Below are 8,429 nucleotides of genomic sequence, written 5' to 3'. Positions count from 1 at the left end.
ATTAGACTATTAGGAGCCCCTAGTTAGTACTTAGGACTAGGATATATAAAACAACAAGCATTTAACTCTCTTAAGCTATGTAGGTGTCCCAGAATGAAATAAACCGCAGTTACTGACGAAGTCACGTCTAACGATCTATTAGTTAAGAATGTCAACATTCAACATTACTACGGTAATAGTGAAGATCTCCTTAAATTTAGTTAGTTAATAGTCTAAGGCAACCAATGAACTTGGGATAATGACAAGCTATGAGCATCTTGACTGAGGGCATTATACCTAAAAATTATGTTGGTTTGTTTGTTTATCCTTCCTTTAGAGACTAAATTTATCACAAGACTAGAATCTCAACTTCAACCTAGACATCCTTCCATCCAATCCTATCCCTTTAGTCTAGGATTCAAGACCTTGAAATCAATCTTTCTAGATAAAGATTCTAAAATAAGATCTCACAACTCAAACTTTTTACTCAAATATTAATCCTTCAAAGCAAACCATTCAAATCCTATCTTTTGAAATCAAACAATTTCAGCCCAAATCAAATATTTTTAACTCAAATCAAACCTTTTTAACTCAAATCAAATATTTTGAAATAAAATATTTTCAACTCAAATAAAACCTTTCAAAATCAAATCCTTTCAGCTCAAATTAAACATTCTCAAATTTCAAATCAACCAAGAGATCAAACTTCAAATCAACCCTCGAACCAACTTTCAAATCTTTTTCAACCTAGAAATCAAAGCTTCAAATTCAACCTTCAAATCAATCTTTTAAACTTAACCTTCAAATCATCCTTTCAACTTCAACCTTCAAAATCAAGCATTCAACTCCAAACCCTCAAAACCTTCAAACTAGAACTCTTCACATCAAAACTAATCAAACTTTCAATTTCAATATTTTGAAATCAAACCAAACTTTTTCAATTCAAACCAACCTTTTTCAATTCAAACCAAAACAATACAACTTCCAAATCAAATCAAATTATTCAAACCAAAATAGTAAATCAAACTATTTAGATCAAATCAACTAAAATTAAACATTCAACTCAAATCAACTCTTTGAAATCAAATCTTCAAATTACACATTCTTCTTCGAGTTAATTAATCATTATTCTAGGCATTTTTATGACACATCATTATAAGATTTCATGTCCCAACCTTTGAATTTTAATAAAATCTTTTTAAACCCTAAAACTCTTTCATTTGAAAATCTCTTCAAGAACTTGAATATTTTCATTTAAAATTAACAACCTTGAAATCCTAAATGATATAAGTTAATACTTTAATTTAGAGTTTTGTTAGAGGTTCATATCTCTAAATCTCTTCAAGAACTTGAATATTTTCATTTAAAAATAACAACCTTGAAATCCTAAATGATAAGTTAATACTTTAATTTAGAGTTTTGCTAGAGGTTCATATCTCTTTCAATGTAATTAACTATGAGGGTTTGCCCTTGTAGGGATATCAAACCCCAAAATAAAATAAATCATATCTTACACTAGTAAATTATGGAAAAAAAATTTGAATAACTTTTATCTATAAATGCTAAGAATTCTCATCATATGAATAATTAGGTATATTTTAAGGTAATATTTGTGCCTTCGAGGTTGTGTATTATTCTTCAAATGACTTATCTAATCATTTAGATAGATCTTTTAGATCTATTGTGGACACATCAATGACATAACAAAAAAATTACTCATCAGTGCCTTTGTTGCATTTATACTTAGTTCATTGCATAAATGCCTATGTTTATGTCTTTGGGTTTCAGTCCTTGAGGTACCAAATTTGTATCGTTCTCATATAGACCTTGTTTCATGAATCATAATATTAATGGGGGACTTTATTTAAACCTTTAGATATGACTTGTGGTGATAATAGGAAAATAAGCATTACTTGTTGGCTTGACCAATTAAATGATGTTGATTATCTTATTATTTCCATATCTTTTAGAATTACTCTAAGTATAACATTGAGGTAGTGTTCATCATTAGTGTGATGGGTATTAAGTTTCTTTTATGCTCATGACGGGGCTAGTCTTGGTGACCCTGTCAATATCATATGGGAATGCCCTTAGCCCTAAACTCACGAATCACATTTAAATGATGGTTAGGCAAGATGCTTATTTAAAACGAGGCACGGCTATAGTGTTGGCTTGTTTGCTAGTTATTACATCTTAATTCTCATTTTATGTGCTTATTAAGTGAGAGACATGTGTACTAACATTTTAAGAAAAAATTCTCTTATAAGGAGTCATGTCTAATAGGGAAGAGCAAAAGTTATAAATTAAAGTGTTGCCTTTCTGCATGTGCTTTTTAGCTCTCCTGTCATCGTGTGTAGTTCATTATACATTGCATAATTTCTACATGTTTTAACTTTTTTTGCATGTGGAGTGTTTTTCTTTTGGAATTTTATTTTGTAATTTTTAGAATCTAAAGATAGATTCTATATTAAAAAAAAAAGATAAGAGTAGGATTCACTGAAGAGCTTGTAAAGTGGGATCATGTGGCAAAGACTAGGAGCAGTTTGCTCATAGCTCATATCTTAATTTTAAAAATCTTTTATTATATACATCTAGGATCATGCATGCATTATGTAAGGCCTGATCGCTATGTTTCTTTTATAGGAAATGTTTCCAACCTTATTGTACACAACCTTAATTATTGTTTATTTGTGGCTTGTTCACTTTCTTATACACATGTGTTGCTATTTTCATCATTTTTAGCTTGTGATTTTCTAGGGTGTCATTTGTACATAATTTCATAGGATAACAACTCTTCTACAAAATTCAATAAACATTTTTTATATTTAGAATTAAAATAAATCAATTTTAAAATCATGCACTTTACTTTCCTATATGGCCCTGTGGACCAATTTTAAAATGATTTTGTATAGTATAGTTATATTTCCAGTAATATTAATAGGGCCTCCAAATTATAATTTTTTAGATAACTGACATTCTTTAAAATCATGCACTTTACTTTCCTATATGGCCCTATGGACCAATTTTAAAATGATTTTGTATGGTATAATATTTCCAGTAATATTAATTGTGCCTCCAAATTATAATTTTTTAGATAACTGACATTTGTTCTGCATGTCCCATGGAGAAGCATACTCTCTTCTCCTACCTTACTGACCCAGCACAATATATGCTTAAGCGGTTGCCTAGTGCGATTAGGGTGTTAGAGATGTTCCTAACCCAAATGAGATTATAATTTTTTTATTGATGGTATTATTTGTCTTTGTAGCCAAATCATTCATTCAATTCCACTCTATTGACATCCTCATCATACCCTTGATGGATGTAAGTCCCATTTCTATCTTGTACATCCATATAGAGTCATAGAAGCTATATGCCTCTTTCCTTTAACTTTAGGGTTATTGGGCTACCTTGGATGACATAGCACATGGGTTACTATATGGAGTCTCTAGTCGTATTATATTGACTACTTTCATGACCACGCAGATGAAGGGCTCCAATAGCTTGAGATGATGAATCCATGGAGTCTCGAGTAGGCTATTTTTGTCGGTCTATAAATTTCATACCTACCTATTGACAACTCATTAGGGCCCTTCCTTTTCTTTTTTTTTTTGGTCATTAAGTCATTATGTAAGCCCTCTTTCATTGAAAGGAGACTGCCTGTCAGGTTATAGTGATTCATCATTTGCCTAATAGCCTAGTTTAGCCTTAACAATATGTGATTTCCTCTATTGGAATGGAGAAATATAGTTTTAGAGTCTATGATAAGTTAGCATAACACATTTTATCGAGTTTTCTTAGATGTCCACTAAGTTGTAATTAACCATGAGAATATATTATCGTGGGAGGTCCTTTTGAACCCAAAAAAAATAAATTTATTTTTTCCCTAGTTTAAGCATGAGTAATATCATAATAATCTTTCGTATATCATTCGAGTTGAGTGTGTTCATTTATTTAATTTGGTTCACTCTTCTTTGGTGTATGTTACGAGTTTTACCCTACAAGTCATCTTTGTATCTTCCCTTTTTGTTTCTTTTTTTTTAATATTTGCCCATCGTTGCTTCTTTTGTTTGCTCGCTCTATTTCTTTTGAAATAGAACCGGCTTGAGAAGGGAGATTCTAAAGGGGACATATATAAAAAATGCCCTTCGTGAGAAGAAAAGAAACAAAAAAGGGGCACACAATTAGGCTTGTATCATACGTTTTTTTTATAGAATCATAAAATATATTAGGCACTGAATTGAATTTTCCCACTACTTTCCACCTCTTTATTGACCAGCCACATGTACATTTTACACTTTACATTTCTTTATTTCCCACAAATTTATTTGCCCATCATACGCTCCTATTTGTCACCAGCCACATGTACAATTAACACTTTACATTTCTTATGCTTCAATCAAATCATTACAAGGGAGGACAACTTTATAACTTGATATTTACCAATCCAATTAAGTTAAATAGGATTTTTATAGAATTTAACATTTAAAATAAATTGAAATTCAATAGGAGTAGTTTGTAGAACTTTAACGTAATCTCAATTCCAAGTTAAGAATGAAAATTAATAAACTAAAACTTTTCCCTTAATCTAATTCCCTCATTCCATATGGAATCTACATTCCGGACTCAAAAATTCAATATTACTGATACGACATGTACATTTGTGTGAGCTCTTAGAGTGTGAGTGCACCTAGAAGCAGTATCAAACTCCAAAAAGCAAAATTCAATTGGTTCCTAAAGAGTCGATGTAGAATATGAGCGGATCAAGAAAATAAAGCAAAATATTTATGAGATCCCAGAGCAAGAGATTCATAAAATGCCCAATCAAGGCCCACCATAATAGCCTAATTTAGAAGAAATAATGAAAATTTAGATTTTGTAATTATTCAAATTTAAAATTTATTTTGTAGAAGCTTGACTTCTCACAACTTAAGACATTTATAGGTTAACTTTTTAATAGATAAATGTAGATAAAATAAATTTATGAATGTTATAAAGCTAATCTATATTTATCTTAATAAGATTGTAGTTAATGCAATCCTAATTAACATGACTGATATTTAATAATTATTTTTGTTGTTGAATGATTGAATTATTTGGCATAATTATTTTCTTTTTATGTAATTACTTAACGTGCTAGCTTGACCTTTTCTAGGTATAATTGGTTGTCAATCTTTTAGGTACACTCTAACCCTCAAGAAAATTATTCCACAATCACCCTTAGCCTCCCTTTACATTATAATTTATCTCTAAGCCCAACTATATATCACCCAAGCTTTCAAACCCACTTCAAAAGCTTATTTATAATGTATGACCAAGCCAAGAAAGATAGTTATCTAGTCTTATTCTCCATACCAATACAAAACCATAAACCTCACCAAACTACACCAACTAATCAAAATCATATTTTTGTACCTTAATACAAAAGTTAACAATCATTTTCTCTCATTTATGCTACTTGAAACCCTTTCCCAAAGGAATTTTTCTAAATCAACCCAAACTACATTGATTTGGACTAGTATTATTCTTCTTTTCACTAAACCCCTCTAATGGGCTTAAATTTCTACCATCAACCAACGATTATAAATTAACATTCTAATCTAGACATCTAATATAAATTTTAACCATTTAAACCACTTAATGTTTATTATCTAAACTTATCTTTCAAATAAAGCTAAATTAGCCCGAGTTAAACTAAAATTGATATTCCTTCTATTAAACCCCCATAAACACCTCACCTTTTCACTAAGAACTCTAGGATTATATTAAAAGCTCAAATTCATCACTAAATATTATCTCTTAAACTAAAATTGATATTCCTTCTATTAAACCCCCCTAAACACCTAACCTTTTCGCTAAGAACTCTAGCATTATATTAAAAGCTCAAATTCATTACTAAATATTATCTTACCAGAAAAGGTATTTGGTTACCATCACGTGTTGTGTAGGTAAACTAAATCCACCAAATAAAGATTTGACAAATACATTGCACTTCTCCATAAGCATTGGTAGAGCTTGTTTGTTGATTTCATTACAGGCTTCCATGATTACCAAAAAAGAAATTCATGACAATATTTTATCAATGTAGACAAACATAATAAATTGACCCATATTCAAAGGAGAAACCTGGTTATTTCTATGTTGGGCAATTGTACCCCTAGAATTTGTAATTGTTCTTCCCAATATTTAAAAAAAATTAGACATTTGGTGATTTTTCCCACCCTAAAAATAATGTTGGTTCCTCCTCTGTCAATATTCTTCCTTATAATAAGATCACATGCATCATTCTTTTAAGAAATTATTAGAAAATAATACATGGGCACTGCAGATTACATTTTTCTACTAATAACACAATTTTAAAAATAACACATAAAATACTTGTTAATATTATGTATAATTAGTATTAAGAGACCCATAAATCTTGAAGAACTTCCATCACATGAATATTATGATTCATTTTTTATGTTTTCAAAAGTTATTTTAGCATATGAGTCCATTAGAAAGTAAGTTAAAATTAGCAACCCTTAAACATATTATTCATAAGAGTCTCATAAAGAATATCATGGAGTGTTTTTTTTTTTATATACATCAGACATGAGTAAGATCTCTCTATCATATTTAAAAAAATTTTAATAACGTCCATTCATGAATATTATGATTTATCTTTTATCTATTAGAAAGCAAATTAAAATTAGAAACTATTAATATGTTAAACCTATTAATCATAAGAAACTCTCATAAGGAATATCATATGAATGATCTTATTTAATACACATTCGATATGAGTAAGGTTTCACTACCAAAATCAAAAAGTTGCTAACAAGAGGAAGATATATTTTTTAATTTTAAAAAGCTTAGGGGGGATAAAGCTTATTTTTTTGGAATTGTCATCAAACATCATATCATTATCATTATTATTATTGATGTAGAATATTTCATATGCTTAAAGTATGTTATGTGTTGAGGAAGAGAAACTTTATTATGGTATTAGGGTTAAGCTTGAAGGCTAGTTGCCAGCGGCCACTCATCCTAACAGTAAGCTTGAAGGCTAGTTGCCAGCGGCCACTCATCCCACCTACTTCAACATGATTTTATTCTTATAAATAAGCCACTGATCTATGAAGCTGTAAAATCATGGATTTCTTATTGGATGGAAGGATAGCTTAGTTACTAATGACCTTTGGTAGCTGCATGATGAGTTAGAAAAACTTTTACTAGATCTACTAAATGAATATTTCGATTCAAGTCCTCCAGGAAAATTTCTTCTGAAGTCAAAGTGAGGGGATCAATCAACAAATCTATTATTGTTAATAAACAATAATTTTTTTTTATATTTTAATATATTAGACTTTTAATATTATTTTCATTTTCTAAAATAGGACTCAATATTAAAATAAGTTCAAGGTTTCTAACAACATAAAGTCTAAAACAAGTTCATGTTCTAGAATAACTTTCACGTTATTACTATCATTTTATTTTATTTTATTTTTTTGGTTAGAATAACTTCACACTCTCAATCAATTTTTGGTCATTTCCCAATTTGATTAACCTAAGTTAACTATTTATGGGTGTACAAAGATTATATGTGCAAATGGCGGCATTAAAACCTGCTAGATTTCCCAGCATACTAGTTTTCTCTTATGCTTTTTTAGAATACATAATTATTTGGGGTGAAATGAGTTCAATCTCTACAAATATGTTCCCGATTAATTGAAACAGCAAAAGAAAGTGCAAATGCATAAGTTGAGACATACCGATAGGATGTTATGTTCTGAGAAGTCAAGGTGAAACCATCTTGCTAAAACTGGCAAGGGTCATTGTGGAAAGCACAACATTGGAACCTCAATTTCTACACAAGCACCACCTACAAATAAGTAATGAAAAGCGAACTATGCAGTGTAATAAGTAGTGTTTTAGTTTATATGCTTTTAACTTGTCAAAGATGGGGACCATTTGGTAGTAGTTAAAGCTCATTAATCAAGGAAGACTTGAGGAGACGACTTTAAGTTAGCATATATACAAGTCCAAAGAAGTTTCTTACCAATTTACTTGTCAAATAAAAATTCAATGAATTGACTGGCCAATAATATAGCTGTGAATTTCTACAGAGATGTTCGAGTCATACAAAGAAAAACATAAGATATGTAGTTTATCTATGAATATTATCGTGATGTATTAGGGTTGCTCCACAGAATACGATGACCGTTATTTTTAGAAACAAAGTGCTCATTTGATTCCTTAGATTGGTCCAAGAGATTGGCATAATTTTCTGTTAAAACAAGCTCGGTTAATTTCTTTGAAGTATCTATCGTGCTCCATCAACCATTCTTTTAAAGTTTAATCTAAAAGCCTTTGCACGATTAGAAGCAAAAGCTGCACACTTGGCCTGTGAAGGATTGGGGTCTGCTTTAACCTAGAGTTTAGACACTATACCCTGCTATAAAGACCAA

This window comes from Phalaenopsis equestris, unplaced genomic scaffold (assembly GCF_001263595.1).
Source record: "Phalaenopsis equestris unplaced genomic scaffold, ASM126359v1 Scaffold000276, whole genome shotgun sequence".
Lineage (NCBI taxonomy): Eukaryota > Viridiplantae > Streptophyta > Magnoliopsida > Asparagales > Orchidaceae > Phalaenopsis > Phalaenopsis equestris.
The sequence above is the reverse complement of the archived record's forward strand: the minus strand, read 5'-3'. Positions refer to the sequence as shown.